This window comes from Falco rusticolus, chromosome 9 (genome assembly GCF_015220075.1).
Source record: "Falco rusticolus isolate bFalRus1 chromosome 9, bFalRus1.pri, whole genome shotgun sequence".
Lineage (NCBI taxonomy): Eukaryota > Metazoa > Chordata > Aves > Falconiformes > Falconidae > Falco > Falco rusticolus.
This window is the reverse complement of record NC_051195.1, coordinates 51,441,563-51,461,717: the sequence shown is the minus strand read 5'-3', so window position 1 is coordinate 51,461,717 and position 20,155 is coordinate 51,441,563. Positions and strand designations below refer to the sequence as shown.

Here is a 20,155-nt window from a genome sequence, read left to right as displayed (position 1 = left end):
TGGCAACCACATGTGAAAAACTATGAAGGTTCAAGCTTTCCATTTAACAGAGGGTTTGTGATAAACCTCAAGGTACAGTCAACGGTCGATGGTTTTTTCTAGTTCTCAAACTCACCGACAGCGTTGAATGTTCACTGAAGCTATCCAAAGATGGCTGTATACATGCACTGTACATATTTTCCATGCATATGTTTTCCATAGACTAGCAGTGGAAACACTGCTGAGGACTGCACATTCTTTATTTTAAAGTCTTAAACTGCAAGTATTTTAATTACAAAATGGAACCATGAGGACTAATGAATTGCAGAAGTGTAACGCTACAGTTATAGATGCTAAGTTGACTTAAGTGTTTCTTAAAACAGCTTTGAATGTATCTGAATTGCACTGTGAAAAAGCCTTTCCTCCTGTGGATATGCATATTCTAAAAAGCTATGCTAAGGGTGTTTATGTTTCAGATTGCTTTATAAAGTTCACTTTAAATACATAATAATAAAAAAAAAGCAGGGGGGACACCCATAGCTGTAAACCTACACCAGTGAGAGCAGGTGGGGGTCCACTTCTTAGTGGAGTGCATAATGTTTGTATTTCTACAGCTCCTATCCCCTCTCTTCTTGACCTTGGGTTTTTAAAAGCTTTATCTGTGCCATTGCTTTAAGGCACGCAGATTCTCAGCAACTGCTTGGCTGAACTAAGGTGACCCTTCAATGGCAGAACATCTTACTGGGCAGAGCTGCTGGAGAGTGGGATGGGGATTGGTCATGCTGCTTCTTCAGTCGCTTGTTTCCAACTGGATTAACCTGACCCCAGGATGTTTTTTGTATTGGCTGCAGCATGATGCTCCCAGCCTGCCCAGTGGGTAGGCGGGCAGCGCAAAATATGCCGCACCTGATGGCTTCTTCCCTCCGCTCACTTACTTGTCCGATACTCAGCGCCTGAGATGCTGTGGCCCCACGTGCTGCAAGGAACTCACAGGTGAAATCTCCTGGAGTTGCCTGTGGCAGCTGAAAGCATCAAAGGGTGTTGCTGAACATCCAGTGAGCTCGTACTGTGGGTGTTAAGCATCGGGCTTGGGTTCTGAGTCCCCGCGCCCTACGGTGGAGATGGAGCAGCCAGGTGTTCAGGACTGTGGGAAATCCTGCCCAAAGCCAATCATGGCAGGAGAAGTCCTGAGCCTCAGATTATTTTAATGTCATCTAGAATATTATGGGAGCAGCTTAATTGCAAATGTTAAACTGAATATGTAAACACCTGCCTAACAGTTGCACTATGTTTTCCCTGAAAAGTGGAAAAAGGGATTTAGTCTCTTGACATCTCTGTATTGCATCTGTCTAATTATCTTCACTTTTTCCACCTGGCTTGCATGGTTTGAGAGAGAGGAATTACCTGCAGCTTCTTTGTTAAAAATGAAATCTGCTGTCATATCTGAAGTAACTTTGCTGTGAGTAAAGCAGAGCCTACAGTTAGTGGGGATAATTTATCACTTAAATTCTACGGACTTGCTTTGAATTCAGAGTATTTGCTCTTGTTGTAGGGACTGTTAAGTGTGTCAGAGTGTCCTGAGCTGATGCACGTAACTTAACAGTAAGTGTATTGTCTAATAAAGTACTTGAAACAATCTCCTATATTGAGTAAGCTGTTTGAGGGAGAAGCTTGTTTCCTGAATACAGTTTGCAGTCTGCACTTAATGGACAGATTTTAATGGTATCGTTAAATGTCAACTGATACTGAAAATCGAAAGAATTCTCTGAAAATTAGTCTCACCTTTTTCTTGCCATCTTTTGGGAGTAGGAGCTGGTGGAAAGAACAAAGAAAATTTGAATTAATAACAAACAGTGCTCAGCCTGGAGTGTTAAGCCTTGTTAATGTCCCAATATGAGGGGTGACTACATGTGGGAGGTATAACATAAATCAAGGAAACTAAGTTCAAGTCAAGCATGAAATTTTGGTTTTAACAAACCAAAACAGTGTGTTTAAATATAAACTACATTGTGAGAGAGGCTTTTCCTCAGTTCACTATTTCTTCCTCCTTTTGTACCTCCACTGACCTTCGGCTGGGTAACTTTCATCTTCTTATTGCACGATTTGAGAGCTTGAGTTTCTTCTGAATGTTAAAAACAAACTGTACATGTTATTTCTATATCCTGGCTGTACGTTCCTTCCCTCTTGCAAAGTTCAAAGCTTTCCATCAGCTAGATTTTTGGACAGATTCCGAAATGATAAAATCATTCTCTGGAAACTGTAACTGGGCAGTATGTGCAAGGCTCGGGGCAGGCAAAGATGAAACCTTTACAGCCGTTCTGTTGCTGGGAGTTTTACCCCCAGGACTACGTACAAAATCCACGTTCTCTTTTCACTCGCCAAGTCCTTTCTCTCTCGTGTGTGTGTGTACACATGCATACACATGTATATATCTATATAGTGTAAGGACCTTTAAAGAGGGGATTACCCTGTTAGAGCAAGAGCCATCAGAAAGCTACACCAGTGAGGCTAGCAGCACGGAGACAAGATTTCTCTGCCACATAGTCCTAGCGCTTTCTTTTCTTACTGTTGCTCAAATGATTGCCTGTGTTTTATCACAAAACAGGTCACGTCATTTTTCATCTATTTTCTTCCCTGTTTTGCTTCCCTACTGAAGTGTCTTTATGCCGAACAGAAGGCTCGGCTGTGGGGAGCAAAGCACCCGCGGCAGGTCGGAGCTGGGCACGCTGGGGGCGGCTGGAGAACCCCGTGCTCAGCCACTGTTGCCCAAGCCTGCTGAACAAGAACATTTGTTCATTTTTTTTGCATTAGCATGGCAGAATTGGTAAGACACTGTGGAGGTGGTTAGTATGTGGGCTGCTTAGTTTGGTGTGACACCCTGAAAGCTTGTTATCTGCCCTGAATCTTCAACATACCTTCCTCTTTCACCTTCGAAGCACTGAAACCAGCCCATAGTTGGCAGTTGCCACCTCTATTGTTATTGCTTAATTACTGTTTTCCATCGTGGAAAAAGGATTAAGTGGACCCAACACCCTCCCTAGATGCTGAAGGCGGCCAACCATGGGACGTGGGTCTCTGAAAGCCCAACTGTTCGCTCGGTACGTGGAGCGCCTTATAAACTGGAATCCCTGTGAGGTCGTCAGCATAACGATGTGAATCGGGAAGGTAGTGGGCTGCTAAATTAGAACTTTGCAATGAAAATGCAGTAAGTTCAGGGCATGTAAGGTTTTCTTTCAGCTTACAGTGGAAAGAACGGGTTTCTATATGAAGAAAATGGTTTCCTCAAAATATGCATATGAACCCTGCTGAAACAGAGGTTAACCTGTTAATTGCCTGAAATATGGGGACAGGATTTAGTTAATTTTTTGGATGTTTCTGGTACTTTGTGTATTTATGGTGCCTGAACAATTCTTACACCCCAATTCAGTCATTCTATTAGCTCCTCACAAGAAGGCATTTATGTGTAGCAGGGCAGGAATCCTAACGGCACTACTCTAAAGTGTCACTAAATAAATTTAACATATGCATCTGGTAGTGAAAAAGCTACCCCTTCCCTTTGTCCCGCCGAGCCATAGCTGTGCCTCGTCCGAGGGAGGTGTGCGACCCCAGCGTATGGAAATCGGGCCTAAGATCGTGCTCGGCCCCAGACCTGGTGTCTTGGTGCCTGCCTTGAAGCATTGATGGAAATGCCATGTGCAAGCATGCTTCCTTTGTCCTGTAACAAGCTTTAATTGTACTATAAAAACGTGTTTTCTTTGTGGATGTAAATGACCTCAGCAGTGTAAGCGTGCAAATACACCTTGACAAGACAACGGGGAGACAAAAGGATGTAACCACTGGCAGTATTTTTAGTTACTGCTGTTGTTTCATTGAAATTTGGGTGAGCATTTAAGTAGCAATGCCATGGCCAATCACTTCAGATTCAGCAGTCTTCTACAATTAGCATTGCAGACTTTTTTTTTTTTTCAATTGTCCAAAAGCTCCTTGGACTACTAGTTGACAATTCTTGGGACTATGTGAAGTCAGAGGACAAAGTTACCAGCCTATTCCATTTGCCCTTTTATAGAATAAAGTGCTGTGATGGTGATCCTAAAGAAAATAAATGCAGATCTCTTCTGGGACCTGAGAGAAATGCTGTTAATACCAGCTTCCAGCGATTTATGGAGGACTTACTGAGTTCTATGGATCTCATTTTGAGTTGACAAGCTTACTCTTGGATGCAGCATACCCTTGACTTTTATAAGGTGTTTGACTTAATACCGTATGACAACTTAAACTGGTATGATACAAATTTGTTGTGGCAAATGTTAAAAGGCTTATAAAATGACAAACAGGTAGGTCTCGATGCAATTCTGAGTGGGAACTGGATCAAGCTGGCGCAGTCTTAGTTGACTGCCATGTCCTAAAACCTTGCTGTGTCACTGGCCTGGGAGAAACACGGTATCAGGTGCTGTTAGCAGGTTTGGGGGGTTTTAGACAGAGGTGACGCACATCTGGTGCTCTAGACAAATCAAGCACAAATGAATGCTTTAGCACAGTCAGATGCAAAGTTACATGTTTGGGAACAAGGAATATAGGCCATGTGTGAACATAAAGGGCTCCACTGTATGAAGCGGTACTTGCTATGGTAGATAATTAACTGCATGTGTGTTTCCTGACTTTCACTACTGTGCAAACAATGAAATACTGAATAGGAACAGAGGCTGTCGCATGTGCATTTAGTTCTCCTGTAACTGCTGAAATACTTTGTCCAGTTCTGGTCCAGGCTGCCCTAAGGACACCACTGAGCTGAACAGGTTTCTGCAAAGATGAGTGGAGGGCAATTAAATAATGAGAAAGACTTGTCACCAGAAAAATAAATGTTCTCTGAAGTAAACCAGTGAAGGTTAGGGAGTTTTGTCCTGCCTGTTGGTGTCTTTCCCTGCAGAAATGAGCCAGTTGGAGCACACCAGCCCTGCCTGGGGCTTGGTAATGGGGCTGCGTTTGGATGGGGGAGCAGAACCTTGAAGATGGGTGTTATCAGGGAAAAAACGGTTTGACTTGCTCTTAGAAACCTGATGTGTGAACTTCCGTTTCAAGAGCATATGGAAGAATGGAAAGGTTTTTTTGAACTACAGGGAGGTAATTTTGCCACAAACCAAATTATTTTACATTATTCGCCCCTTGTTGTTGGAAAATACAGGACTAAGTCTCAGCAAATTATTTTAGCAGAAAAGTAAAATTATTTTGGTTCTGATTCTTTTTGCCAAACATGGTAATATTTTAAAATAAGGCATTTGTGAATGAGCTAGTCTGGATGTTCTTGCAATCTGACATCCCAGGTTGAGTAATCAAATGCCCTATGTTTTTTTAAGTACATTACTGAACGCTTTCCAAGCCACTGAAATAGTTGTATTTTTTAAATGAAACTTGTTTCACCTTTCTAGAACAAACACACAAGCTCTCAGAATCAAACCCTCCATCTCCTGCTACCTGCTAAAGGAAGTATTTATCAAATTTCCTTGTAGCGAGAAGGGTGGCCGGGGCTAGAAGACACTGCCATGGGCAGAAGCTTCCTTGCTGACCTACTTACACAGGACTGATCATAGTGGATTAGGCTCCAGCTCGCTATCCTGTCTCCAAAGTTGTTTTTGTGCAAGATGAAGGGATCAGATGCACAATGTGGCAGGACCCGCCTGCCTCTTCACTGAATTTTCCAAAGGACTAAGTACAATTTCAGCCAAGCAAACCGGCGAGGAAGATAAGGAGCTTCTTCAGGACCATAACAGCTTTCCAGCACCCTGAGGGTGGCATAAAGGGATGTTTTTCTGAGCAGACACAGCAGGGAGGGGTTTTGGAGCAAGCTGCATTTATGAGCTATTTCTACCTGCAGCGTATAGGGAACAAAAATGACCTCAGCCCAGGATGTCTTAATAATAGTGTATCTTCATCTCATTTCATGTAACTTCAGAAATTGTCTTTGTTGGAAAAAAAACTACCTTGATGCTTGGGACCACTATTGAATTGTAGCTGTTGGCTGCAATCAATGAAGCAGTTCTGAGACTGAAATAAAATCAAAACAGTGGCTAATGGATGTTCAGAAAAGGATACAAGGAGGAGAAACTTGCAGTTTTCCTACTCATCATCTCCTGTCTTCCAGACACTTTTCAGCACACTGAGACTTGTGGAGACAGGCTTCTCTGCGGCTGGTAACCGTGAATGCACTTCTCCTTAATGAATTTGCACAGCTTCCCTGTGAACCTTTCTCCTCCATCTTTTAAGATAGTATTTGTTGCCATGAAGATTATTGTCTGTATTGGATTCATCATTGTTAATAGAGAGGGATCTCGGGTGTCCTCCTGATGAATTTCTGTAGTTGTACTATGCCCTGACACATCTAATGCTGGGTAAGCAGCTTCTGTAGATATAAATAACATTGTCTCTTTCAGTATATAAAACACGCTAGCAGTTCTTCATCACTGGAATACTGCACTGCTCTAGACCTAGCATGCTTTATTACGGTGGTGAATTTAGGGTAAGTACTTCTTCAGAAGATACTGCCTTGCTGACTGCTGCTCTTGGCTGGCAGCTCTGTGTCTCTGAAGATCAAAAAGATTTCCCATTAGCTGTGAATTCAGCGCACAGTTCCTGTGCCTCTGTTTCAGGAAGGAGAAAGATGATCCTAACTGCAGATGATTCTGCTACAGAGACTGTTTTCTGCCTTTTAGCATTTTAGAAATTGCTAGCACAGTCATCAGTATGACAGCCTTCGCAAAAATTAGTTGTTCTGTTGCACAGAATTGCCTTTTTGCTCTGAGGTTGGAACTAGTTGGACTTGGCCAGTCTTTTTTTCAGGGTAGGGCGGGCAGAAAATGCCTTCTGTTCTCATACTAGTCTCAACAGCTGAACTGAGATTCCCTGGTTATTCTTTCTGAAATGTATGATGTAGCTGCAGACAGTACTGTTAAGAGAGAATCCCGTTGTTTTCGAATTAAGGTCTCCTTTGACGAGCCAGTGCATGCCACAAAGCCTGCGCTGTGTGGGCGCATCCTCAGTGGTCTGCCTGCCCTTCTGTGTGTTTTACAAGGAATCATTTTAGTTTTTCAATTTGAGGTACTGAAGAAATGGCCAGAACCTGTGTGTGCAACCACGAACATGGGAAAATTCTCTTGCAAAGTAATCAGGAGAGAAATTTGAGGTATTTGTTTTGTTTAGCTGGCTTGATCTTTAAAGACTATCCTAAAACATGATGCCTGCTACAGAAGGGGAGGTCCATTCCCGAGCAGGACATTTCACAGGTGTGTGACAGGACCCCCATTTTACCTGCTGCAGTGTGCCCCTGCCCACACATGAAGCACACTTAACAATACAAAAATATACATAATTACATATATATGTATTTATACATGCTAATTGGGACTTTACATTTGACTCACTGTTTGGAATGGATAAAGCTTGCGTTATCTGCTTGGGAAGCAGTATGGATGGAGAGGGATCCAATGAAGGATTTTCTTTTCATAATCATGATGTCTCCTCCCAATTCATGGATAACTGTCCCTTTGAAGATAATTAGTTTCTGTTTTTCAGCTTTGTAACCCAGCAGTTCTCATGTAATAGACTTCAAGGCTTGGAGGTCTTCTCAAAAGAAACACCTCTAAAAATCTCACTCTCTGGTTCCGTTTCAGCAGCATGGCACCCCCAGGTCAATGTTACGCTGCCATCTTGTAAGGCTCCATTTCACAATACGCCTAGTACAATAAAGATTTTTACTTCCAATAGCTGTAAATAACTGAAGCAAAGAAAATGACACTGTAATGACCAGGAAAAAGACAGGTGAAGATCCATCCTGTCATCCCCCCAGTCTCCTCCTCCCAGCCGCTGTGAGATTTCTTATCACTTGCCAGCGTCTGGCTTAGCTGCAGACGCGTTACTCTTTCAACAAGACGCATGTCTTCCTTGTGAGTGGCATGAGCGCTGGGCACAGAACAAGTGCCCCCATCTCGCCAAGCTGCCACAGGATGCTGGCTTCCCCGTCCTGGTGCAGCGGGTGCTGCTTGCCGCTGGGCAAAACCGTGCCTCCGGCATCCTGCGCCGTGCTCTGGTCCACACGGTGGGTGAACTTCCACTGTACTTCATTGCTGTTTGTTCCTGTTTTCACACCAAATTCATTTAGCCTTGTTTCCAAATGACCTGAACTACAGCATGCACATGGACCGTCAACTAATTTAGAGCGCTTCAGCCATATTTCTGTGATAATTTTCTTTCCCCTGCTTATGTATGCTGCTCAGCCAGCAAGCAGCAGCACCTCTGTAGCTGTTCTTCAGGTGTTAAAATTTAAAATAGAAGTATCTTCAAAGGCTCTGGTAGAACAACCAAGTATGATTGGGGGGGGGGGGGGGGGGGGGGGGAGGCTTTCTCATATCTGGTTACCAGGCAAATATTCTGCTGGAAGAAAGACTTCCTTCCCCCTCTTATATATTTAATTTACTTGCTTTTGTGTGCTTTTAAATATTGGATGGATGTGGATATGACCCCCAGGTGATTCTTTTCTGCATTATACATTTAGCCTACTTGAATGCAGCCATCAAGTGAAACAAAAAGGAGAAAATGTACTTGTGTTCATTTACAAGAATGATCTTTGGATAATGTCACCCAAATATTGCTGGGTTTTTATCTTGCCTATAAAGTAAATTGGTCCCAGTGTGCAGTGAGATGCACATAAAAGTCTGAATATGAAAGTAGTATAAAATTCAGATGAGTTGTAGAACTGGCTTCAGAATTTTGAAAAAAAAATTGGAGCAGATTTATTAAGTACAATTTATGAGGGAGTTACATAGTTATTTTTTAGAGGTTTTAATCTGTGAATCTCAAATCTATTGGCACGCTGCACTTTCTCCTGCCCTTTTCACTGCTCTTTGATTGTATTACCTACCTTTTCTCCCGGGGTGTGATGAGATGAGAGCACAACTGTTCTAGATGTGTTTTGTACCACAGCACGATAAGCCACAGAGACTGATGATGAGATGATAATTCTCAAATTTGGTTGGTGGGCTGTTCTTTGAATTGCAGATTCTGCAATCACTTCATTATTTTTGTAGTTTTCCTTTTACACTGAACTTATTGGTGCTTAGAAAATATTTTCTAGTATTTTTAAGAAGCACCTTCTCCCCTTCCCTTTCCTAAACACTTACAAACTGGTGTGTTTGCATGATCTATGTTTCAGTAACTGCTTTCTAACCGGAACAATTAAGAGCTGTGAGAGGAGAGGAAATTTGTCATAAAATGTTCCAAATGGAAATCTGCTTTTATGTGGTTTCAGAACAACAATCCAGAAAGCAGAGGTGGATATACCGCAACAGTGTCATAATTCAGATAGCAAAATCCTTATACTCAATAAGTAAACATCAGGGGTTTAGGAGGGAAGTCTGGTTCTGCTCTCAGGCTGAGCAGTCCAAACCAACTATCCTTTGAGGGCACCACAAAGCTCACACAGATGATGCAAACGAAATAGCCTCACTTTACTCAAATATTTCAGTATGTTCTTCATTTCCAAAGCAGACTGCAGAAACATTGCATCTATCCACTGGTTACTGCAGGGGGAAAAAATGAATTAAATAGGGCAAACAAAGCTGAAGCTAAGCTATTATGTATTTCAGATTGCTTAGTATTTGGCATGTGGACCAAATGCTTTAGATTATAAAGCATAAGCCTTTCAGAACCTTAAGTTATTTTAAAATTAAATGGATGACAGGCACAGGTCTGCTGCATGGATTTGATTTTCTTTGTGTCTTAGCAGAAGTAGTAAGCAATGTCTGTAAGTATCTAATAAGGCTATTTTCTGCTATTATGGAGAGGTTTGCTATGAGAAACAGAACTGAGAGCGTACCACATTTTCAATAAAACAAATTGAACAGATTCTCAGAAATCTAGGTCACAGTAACAGATGACCTATACATGGTCCTAGTTTTTGATGCAACTGTCTAATCTGCTCTGAGAGTACTAGCCAGACATCATTCCTAATTGACCTTGATATTCAGTGAACAGAAAGAAAGCTAAAGCCACATGATATTTAAATCTTTAGCAGAAAAAAATATATGGCGAACCCAAACGCGTTGTGTTTTATAACTCGAATGTGTATTTGCCTTGTGAGCCTTGTCCACAAATGTGTTGATTATCTTAAAAATCTGAATTTGAGACTCCACCTAACAAACTAAATCTGAATATGAACAGCCATTTTTAACACCCAGTTCCAGAGCAGCATCCCTTGTATAACTCATTTTGTATTGCAGCTGCCCTGTTGAGAACCGCCCCCCCCCCGACTGTCTCGGGAAGGTGTCGTGCTCTCTGGCTGGGTGAGGGCTCGCTCCTTGCCTTGCACGAGCCGGTGCGGCTGGAAGCACAGCACCCAGCGGTACCCAGGTTCCAGGCGTGGTGATTATGTAAACGGCACTGCTGAGGCTCCGCTCCGGGCTGCTGGCATGCGTGCAGCTCTTGGTGTAAGTAAATATGGGAGACTGCAGATTACAGTATGTGTGGTGGAACCCTAACCACCTCTTTTTATAGACCAGGCTGATCCTTTTTGCTCATGACATCAGATTGGAGATGTAGCATTATTTAAAGAAGGCACTACAGACTTTTACAAGAGGAAAGATGGATGTGTACTTTTGTGCTAAGGTAAAGGTAGGGTCTGCCAGTAAGCCCAAAAGAAACTAAGCAATACAGCCTTGAGTGCTCATACGGCAAGATACTTTTCAAGAACACTATAAACTGATGTAGGCTACCAAACCAAGAATCAGTAAAGGTACCACAGGAAGGTTTTGGATTGATAACCTACGGCTTGCTGCTCTTACAATGTGCCTCTCTTTGGCAAGAAACAAGTGTGTAACTTCTGAGGCTCATCACGCCTAGCGCGGGAGCCACCATCGGAACACACGGACCACGTCTATCGGGCTTTAAAAGCAGTTGGAAGTCGTGCTGTGGGGCTGCCCCTTGGGAGCTGACGGCAGCATCCCCTGGGGAGCCACATCCACACACCCCAAGCCCCGCCATGCCCCACCATGCCCTGCCGCGTCAGCATGCCCGCCCCGAGCCTTCCCCTGCCCTTAATCGCATTTTGGCATCTCATCTCAGACAGTCTGGCTTTTTTGTGTGAAACACAGGTTTAACCGCAGGCCTCAGCAATGTCGTGTTGCAAAACCAAATCGTGTACAACTGAAGGCAGCGAAGACTGAAAGCAACCTGCTGCCAAGCAGGCAGAATTCCTATTCTCAAGCTTACTGCAATATTCATTCACAGGCACGCATATTTAGGTGGCACAATTAACTGTTAATGCAGAAGGGGTTTCAGTATTGAGATGCAGCACTTCAGCGCGCTCAAAATCTGCAGTTTTATGCAACGGTCATTTGTGGTGATTGTGTTCATTTCTTTGTGTTATGGTTCAGGACAGCTGCTGACGGTTCAAACTATTTTCAGGCAGTACAGTGAAAGTAAGAATGACTGAAGTCTATTTAAAAAGGTGATGTCATCAGTCTGTATGTCCATGTTGCTTCTTATGAAAGAAAAAAACCTAACCAACCAACATGCTTTCATGTTACTCTTAACATAAAAATACCCAATTGTTGTCTCTTGAGTTCTTAATGTTGGAAACTCTTGAGTGATATCAATCAATACTGTGGTTTTGAAATGATTACAGCATCTGCTGGCTATTACTAAGATAAAGTGAAATTCTTGGGATTCCACTTTTTTTTAAAAATTGCCAAGCATACCACTAGATTTCAGCATACCTGATGCATTTTTATTGGCAACTAACCTGTAATGCAATATTATGTATTAACAAATAGTCAGATTATATACACGTTGGTCTTTTGTGTCAGTTGTGACTTCCAAGTCTGTTAGTGGTTAATAGGTTTCTTCTTTTTTGTGAGCCTTTATAAACTTTCTACTGGAATAGCCATAACTGGAATTGGAAAAACTGACTTTTTGAATTATCTGTTATTTCTATGTGCAGCTTGAAAAAGCCAACCCACACAACAACAGCCATCAGCATCCTTTTTGTCGCTGCATGACGGGATTATTCCCATGTCCAAGCTGAGTATGCAGATGTTTACAGGGGCGGGCTTTACCCAGACATTCTTTTTACGGCTATTTTGATTAGGCAGAAGCTCTTTTTGCCAACCTAATGGTCTGGTTTCCGTTCAAAGTGATATGCTTAAACAGGTATTCAAACTGTAAGACCCAAGTGCAAGAGCAGAATTTAACTTCCCAGCATATATGTTTTTGGTTTTCTTTGTAGGCAGCACTTTCAAAGGGTAGGTTTTAAAATCAGCCTCCAGACGAATACTGAGTATTAGCAGTCTAACAGGTAATGGAAAAGGTTGCTTTAAGAATAATACGGTCTGCAGTTTGAAAGCACTTTGTAGGTAGAGCCATCAATATCCTTAACCTTTATTAAAAATAATCCATAATGCTTTTGTTGAAAGACTTATTTTAGGTAGGTCCTTCTGGGTTTGTAAGTACCAGCAAGAAAAAAAAAATGAAAATAACTTGATTGTAATCTAGCCTGATTCTTATCACCTAAGTTTTACTGAGAAGTAATACACCCAAGCCATTGTGCTACATCAGGAAGAGAATTAAAGGAAATTATATAATTATTCAGACAAAACTGACCCTGTGAAAAGTATTTACATTCACATTTGTATTTCTAGTGTTCTGGAATAGCAGCTGAAAATTACTATGAGTTGACTGCCTCACACAGAGGGATGTTTTGTTAATCTTACAAAGTAGCACCTTAGAGAGGATTTTGCTTTTTTCAAAAATGGTGGTGGTTGACTCATCCAGTCTCCCCCCCACCCCCCAACGTTGCTCAAAGGAGCAATGGAATAGAGTCTATCAGCTGCCTAATAGGCTGGTGCAGAGCATCAGCATGAATCTTCGCAGGTATCTCCCAGATGCCTTAAGTAAGGAAAACAGGCCCATCTTTCAAAATTCTTCCCCTTTTTCTGAGGTCACAAGGGCTACATTGATAAAACACGCTTAAAAGCAGCAAACAGCCCAACCTTTGTTTTCTATGGTTTATGATACTTTCTATCTCTGCAGTTCATAATAAAGACCCACATTTCACAACTGCAATATATTGCAACTCTCAATTTCATTGTTTTTCCTGGGTGAAGAGAGCCAAGTCATTCCTGCTGCTCCTGTGGTGATACTTGCATGTAGGGATGCTCCTGGCTGCTCTCTTAACACCGTATGCCTGTGCATATTTTAAGCATCTTAATATCTAGTCGGACAGGGTATTCTGTCTGATGCTAAGGTGGTAGGGTAGGTCAGATTTATGGAAAAATATGGAAAACTAGGAACTGCCTAAAGCTTCCTGCTATTTGGGTGAAGACTGCACAGACTCCCACCCCTCAGCAGAGGCACCACGCACAGTGAGGGGCTGGCTTTTCATCTCATAAAACCCACTGGTTGGTTTTCTAATCTTGATAATTTCTGCTCATTGGCTCCAATCAGCAGATTAAACCCCTGTCTCTGAGCAGTCCTCATTTTAACTCTAGACCTGGGGGGGGGGGAAGGGGATGGCAGGAGGGAGAAAGTAGGTGAAATGGGAGGTACCAGACACTGAACATTTTGGTTTTGTTTTTCTTATTTATTATGGTATTTGCCAAGTTGACAGAACTGGATAACGTCCTCCTACACAACTGATACAGGAGACGCACGGAATGAATTTACTGACCCTTTTAGGATGAAATCAGCTGTCCAGCCTCATCCCCTTACAGCCACCACTAAAATGAAGTCCATTAGAACACCACCACATCTCAGGCTAGACATCAGCTGCCTCAGTAATGAATCTCTGCTTTTTAGAAATGCTTTGATGTTTTTCTGGCCTCAAATTCTTTTAATTTCTTCTCCTTCTCCCCCCCCCCCCCCCCCAAATTAAAATCTCCAGCCAGATCATGCTTCTGCCTTCCAGACACAGGGCAGTGACCGCAGCTGAAAAGTAACCATATGGACTTCATGATTTTATGTACTGTGACAATAAAGCTTTTATGACATTCTAGGTGGTTAAAAATGGCAGTAAGGCGCTCTTAAACATGGCACAGTCATGTTGCTTTTCTGAACCGGCAGACCTGCCAACAGCGCATCAAAAGCTGTAATTTCCTGTGCACTGAAGCCCCTATCTCTGCTGCCTCCAGCTTTGTGTCCCAGGGCTTGTGCCTGTGTGCTAACAAATCTCTATTGTCCAGCGGGGCGAATAGTGGCTGGGACGAAAGAATTGCTGTCTGGTTTCTATTCAAATCCAGGTAGTGGGATATATGAATGGAGTTTCTCAAACAGCCATGTGAATAACCTCTGCTCTGCGTGGCGGCTGCCAGTGCCTAACGGGCCGGACCCGTGCCCGCACTGCCGCCAGCACCGGCGTCTGAAATACACTTTTCACGCTCCTCGTAGCTTTTAATACTTATTAACTTTTAAAATATGCTATCTGGCATTCCTGGATAAAACAAGGCAGGGGTAAAGCATCCCCTTCGCAACTTTCTGAAGTTGTCAAGGAATTCGACGTGTGGCTTTACACGCGAATTGCTTTTGCCCAAGAAAGGGCTCGGGAAAGTTGGTGAACATTATTTTCTCAGAGCACACTGGGGCCCCGTGCTCATTGTGCACCGAGCCGGTGGCCAGTGCCGCGCCCGGTGGCGGCGGGGGCGGGCAGGCGCCTCGGCTGCCGCCAGCCCCGAGGGAGACCCCCGGTGCGGCAGGAGCGGGGCACCGCCAGCCGGGGCGGCTCTGCAGGCCCTGGGGCGGGTTCTGTGGGCCCCAATGCTGTCGGTAATTCCCGCGGAGCGCCCGGTGGCGGCCAGCCCCGCCCGCAGGGCAGCGCCCGGACCCGCCGAGCCTCACACACACCCCTCCCCCCCCGCCGCCACAACAAGTCGCCGGTCGCGACACCGGCCGCGGAGCGCTCGCCCCCGTCTGCCGCAGGTGCCGCCGGGGGAGGCCCGGGGCGGCGGGGCCAGACAAAAGCGGGACCCGGGGGCAGCTCCCTCCGCCCGTCCCGCGGGGCCGCCGGTGCCGGGCGCTGCCGCCGCGGGGCGGGGATGGCGGGGCCGGGGCTGCCCCCCTCCTTTGTGTCCCCGTCTGGCTCAGTTCCTCCCCGCCAGCCCTCGGGCCACACGCGTGTCTGGTTACCGACCCAGACCCGGAGCAACTTCCAGCGCTGCGGAATCGCTCGAGTTTCTCCTTCTTCTGCGGGGCGGGGGGCACTGCCGCCTGCTCCCCCCGGCCCACCCCGGCGGCGGCAGCGAGCCGCTCCCTCCAGCTGCCTTACATTAGCAGATGTATATATTAAAAAAAAAAAAGCTTCTGTTCGGAGAACAAAGGAACACGTGCAGAAATGAGACTGGAAAAAAAAATACATAAAAATAACCCGCCCCTGGCAGCGCGGCAGGACGTAGGGCGGCCCCCGCCCCCCCGGCGGCTCCCCCGGCGGCGCCAGCCCTCCCCGGCGGGTCCCCGGGATGGAAGCCTTACCTGCGGGGCGGCGCGCTCCGGGGAAGGCTCCGCGCTCGGCTCGCTCTCCAAAAAAGTTGCCGCCGGTGCGGGCGGGCCAGCGGCTCACCAGGGCCGGCAGCGCGGCCTCGGCTCGGCTCGGCCCGGCCAGGCGGCGGAGTTGGGTGCCGGGCCCCGCCGGGTCCCCCCGCCGGCCGCGCAGCGCCAGCCGCCGCCGCCCCCCGCCCCGCTATATAGGGCCCAGATGACGGGCAGGGGCGCAGCCGGTCATGTGCGCGCTCCGGCGGCGTCGATTGGCTGTCCCGGCGCGGGGGCGCCTCCTGATTGGGCCGCGCCCGCGCACCGGAGGGCCCCCCCGGCGGCGGAGCGCAGGCCGGGCCGCGGGGCCGCTTGTTTGGGTGCCGGGGTGTCTGACGGGGCCGCCGCCGCCCGCTGCCGCCTCCAGCGCCCGACGGCAGCGGACCGGGGTCCGGTGCGGCCGGCGCGCACACCTCCCCACCCCGGGAAGCGCATCGCTTCAGCCCCGCCGTGGAGCTGTCAGCCCCGGTCCCGAAGAGCACGCTCGGGGGTGCCCGGCCCCGGGGGGCCGCGACCCGTTCCTCAGCGCCGCCCGGCCGCGCCTGCCGCCCCCCGCGGGCTCAGCCCGGCCCTGCTGGGCCACCGGGCAGCACCCCGGCCCGCGCCTGACCCGGGGGTCACTCCGCCAGTGCGGGCCGCGCCGCCTTTACACGGCGGGGCGGGGGCTGCGGCGGGCGGGGCGCGGGGGGACACCGCGAGGACTGTCCCCCTGGGGCGGCTGGCCGGTCCCCGCCCCATCCCGCCGGCACAGCTGCCTGGGGACGGTGTGTGGCAGCCCGATGACAGCCGGTGACAGCCCAGGGACGGCCCGGTGATGTCCAGTGACAGCCCGGTGTCAGCCCGGTGATGGCCGGTGACAGCCTGGTGACAGCCCAGCGGCCTCGCAGGGCCCCGTTAGCGGCAGCGCTGCCGGCGGGGCGCGGCGGGAGCAGCCCTGGCCACTGCTGCAGGGCCGCCATGCGGTGCCGAGGACGCAGTCCCCAGGGAGGCCACCCACTGATGAAAGGGTCCTGCTACGTTTGGACTAACGAAGGGCAGAGGTGCTGCCAGGCCTGGCCAGTGCCGCGTCCCCGTGTCACAGCAGCACCGCAGCTCACCGGGTGGCTCCAGAGCTGCCGAACGAGGCCGCACCAACTCAGTAAAGTGTTTTCAGTGGCAACAAGAGACCATGGAGATGAGTGGGGAGAAGTTAACGTACTTGCCCTATCTTCTCATTCTCATTCTTTTACAGTCTTTTTAGTCTGCTTTTGGTCCTTGGCCTTTTCTCTCCTCTCTGAGGACATTTTGACACAGGGAGACCAAAGCAGTGGCCTGCCTCCGGGGAGTGGAGGCAGGGCTGGGTGGTTCCTGAGGTGCCTTCCAACCAATGGAACATGCACCATAGGAAAGGTTCTCTTTCTCTGACATTCTGTCTCTGTTTCTCTTCTGCTGCTGTTAAAATGCTTTTAACAACGCCTGCAATAACCCACTGCTGGTGCCGGATTCCTCTGCTTTGGATCTTTGGCAGCCCCAGTGCCCCGGGGCCGGGGCACACGCTGGGGAAGCTGCAGGTGACAGGTCGAGAGGAAGGTGCGGCGGCAGCAATGTGGTTCATGCCCCCTTGTTGATCTGGCAGAGCCTGGGTTTGTTGAGCATTTTTGGATGTGTCACGATGCTGGCATTAGGAGCCCCTCCTGATGGTGGGTCAGAGGTCCCTCCAGGCACGCTGGGCATGGATTTCCATAGAATTCACCCTCGAGAGCTGGATGAATGCAGAAATGGAAAATGAAATTAAAAAAAAAATTAGTTACATGGAACTCATCCAAAAGGAAGCAGTTTGTGGAGGGAGGAAAAAAGGTTAATATGGTGCTTTAAGGGTGACCCAGGCTCGTATCAGTGTCACGCAGCTGCTACTGATGTGGATGAAGAGGTTCCCACCTCCTTGTTGTGAGTGTGAAGGAGATAGCTCCTATCTGCTGCCTGTTCTGCCCACAATAACCATTCTAGTAACTTCTCCAGTTTCCAGACAGCTTCCTTTCGGCCTCCCCTTTCAAAGATTATCTTTGCTTCTTGAGTCACTTGACAATTCTTCTGAAATGTAGTTGATGCTGTTGTTAAAATACATCTTCTTGTGCTTGCCGGGGTATGAATGTGCTTCTGAGTGGTCAGTTATGGGTCACATTGGCTGAACAGCATACGGTATCTTTGATCCTATTTATGAAAAAAAAAAAGAAACTGTAAGAGTGTCCTTGAGGGTAGTGTGGTCCTTACAAGCCATCTCAACAGCTACTGAACTCTAGGAGCTTTTACAGACTCCCATGCATGGCTTCATAGACCTACTTCCCAGATCCCATATGGTAGCCAAGTAATGAAATCGTTTTTGTTTAATGGAATATCCTTGTGTTTTCTGCTAATGCTTTATTCTTAAGACTTGCTTTAAAAAAGCAAACAAGTGGGGAAAATTGTACTGAAGATCATTCAGGTCTATAGCCTAGCCTGGATTCCAGCCTAGTGCTCTTGGTACGTTAGAAATCCTGAATTAGCAGTTTTTCAGTGCTGTCTGCCTAACACAAGACTGTGATAATTTTAAAACTTCGGCAACTACGAGTCAGAAGTCCTCTGGTAAAGCAATTTTAAGATCTGCAGAAATAATATGGAAGTCCTGAAATATGCAATGTTAGGGTCTAGAAGAAGGAACAGTGTTTTGGCGCAGTGTAGAAACGTAATCGTATGTCAGTCTCCAGATGCCTCTTTCTGTCTCCTGTGTCAGAGGGGGTCTGCAAACGGTTAAGTTACATGAATATTTTGAGGCCTGTCCTAATTATATTGCTCTCATTATCAAAACACTAGGTCCTGTTCAGTTGGATGTACATTACGATGACTAAATTAGAACCGCATTTCACTGAATCTATGGAAAACATCATTTCCCATCGGGAAACGAACTGCTGGAGCAGTCGTGAAGAACAAGCTCCCCAGGCAAGGGCAGCGCAGCCAGGGATGTTCTGCTGTGGCTGTTCCTGCGAGCAGGAGCTGGGCCCTGCAGGACCCTGTCAGTGACAATGGGGCTGGGAGGAGGAGGTGGGGGGTTGACCCAGTTTTCCACCCTTACGCCATTTTACGGTGCTGTAATCAACTTTGTGTGATATTTTGCTGCATAAAATTTACCCAAGTCAAAAGGAAAAAGCAATGGAGGTCTGTTGAGGCATCTGAAAGTGGGGTAATGCCGGCACTCCCTTGTGCTTCTCCCAGTTATTCTTGAGTCTTTCTGGCAGTTCCTGTCTTGGAGAAAGGCGGTGACAAGACAGGGGAAGGAGGAAAGAAAAATCTTCCAGTGAGTTTGCTCAGATCCAACACACTTGACCCAGACGGGCAAGCATCTGGGTCACATGTGTCTCATTTCACTTCATACCGTAAAGCCCAGCAAGCTAAGAAATGGGGGCTTAAATGATAGATACTTGTTTTTTCCTTCCCCTATATCATCTTTATTGTAGCTACAGAGAAACTCAGAGCATTAATCTGAGCGTGGGCTTTTGGGACTGTTTGGGACCTGCTGCTGGTTGGTAGAGAATCGCGTTCCTGGCTGTGCTTCTGATGGGTGCTGGCGGCCCCGTCACTGTAGTGGCATCAGGGAAGGCGCAAGACTGGCTTAGTGTGGTCATCGTGCACAGTGACGTTAGCTTTGCTAACAGCTGAAGCGTGTGTGGGAAATGTGGGAGCAAGAGTATGTAGAAACGAGAGAGTTGGCTCTTAGCGGAGACACAGTTTGACAGGGGGGTGAAGAGAAAGCAAAGGGGCTTAACTGACAGAGATGCCTTCAGGCAAATTCATGATGATACAGTGTTTTACCGTCCGTTCAGTGGACTCATTGCATTTTATTAAAATGTTACAGCAGCCCTCAGTGCGAAGGCCAGCACTTCTTTTACTCTAAAGTAGTTCCTGCAGCTGAGGGCTGTGCTGAGCCAAGTTCCTGCTGCTCCATATGGGGTGGAAGTGCCATCCTTTTGGTAGTGTGGTATGAGGTCCCAATCGCTGGTTTTCCTTGCTCTTTGTTTCTGAAGAGTGTGAATTAAGTCGTGCCAAACCAAAACCCAGTAACTGAGTGAGCCGATCCTGGCTCTGACAGAGGAGCCTGGAGTTCTGCACCGCACAACCTTGCCTCTTCCAGTGACATGCTGCGTAGCCCTGCCCTGGTCAGACCAGCCAGGCTCTTCCTGCCCCTCCCCACTGCTGTTCCTCTTCCCTTCCTTGGGTGATTGAAAGGTGTCTATTGCTGAGTTCATTCAGGCAAGACTGAAACAAATTATTTAAGAAAATAGTTTGGAAAAAGTTAATTTGGGTATGAGAGGATCAACTGAGGAAACTGTTTCTACTTGTACATGCTTCTGCTAAGAGGGAAGGAAGGAAAGGCTTGAAAATAAACCTTGTTGAGCCCATTTTTGGGAGTTATTTTGTATGTGCTCTGTCCTTTTGGTAGCTGTCATTACTTAAATCCGTCTAACTCGATGACGAAGGAAGGAGATTCAGTTTGAGAGCAAATTCAAAGTGAAAAGATTTGGCCAGTGCCATGATGGAAGGGATAAGTGTAGGTAGAATGTGATTAAACAGAAGTATTCTTGGTATTAAACACACAGTTCAG

At 46.7% G+C, this 20,155-nt stretch overlaps 2 protein-coding genes across 5 annotated transcripts in view; one reads left to right on the top strand and one right to left on the bottom strand.

The window, feature by feature from the left end:
- Positions 1-15,665, bottom strand: part of OLFML2A (olfactomedin like 2A) — a 51,313-nt gene extending 35,648 nt beyond the window's left edge. The window contains exon 1 of the mRNA XM_037399161.1: positions 15,484-15,665. The gene's annotated coding sequence lies outside the window, so the exon portion shown is untranslated. The remainder of the gene's footprint in view (positions 1-15,483) is intronic.
- Positions 1-20,155, top strand: part of NR6A1 (nuclear receptor subfamily 6 group A member 1) — a 98,477-nt gene that overhangs the window by 27,265 nt on the left and 51,057 nt on the right. The gene's annotated exons all lie outside the window — the stretch shown is intronic.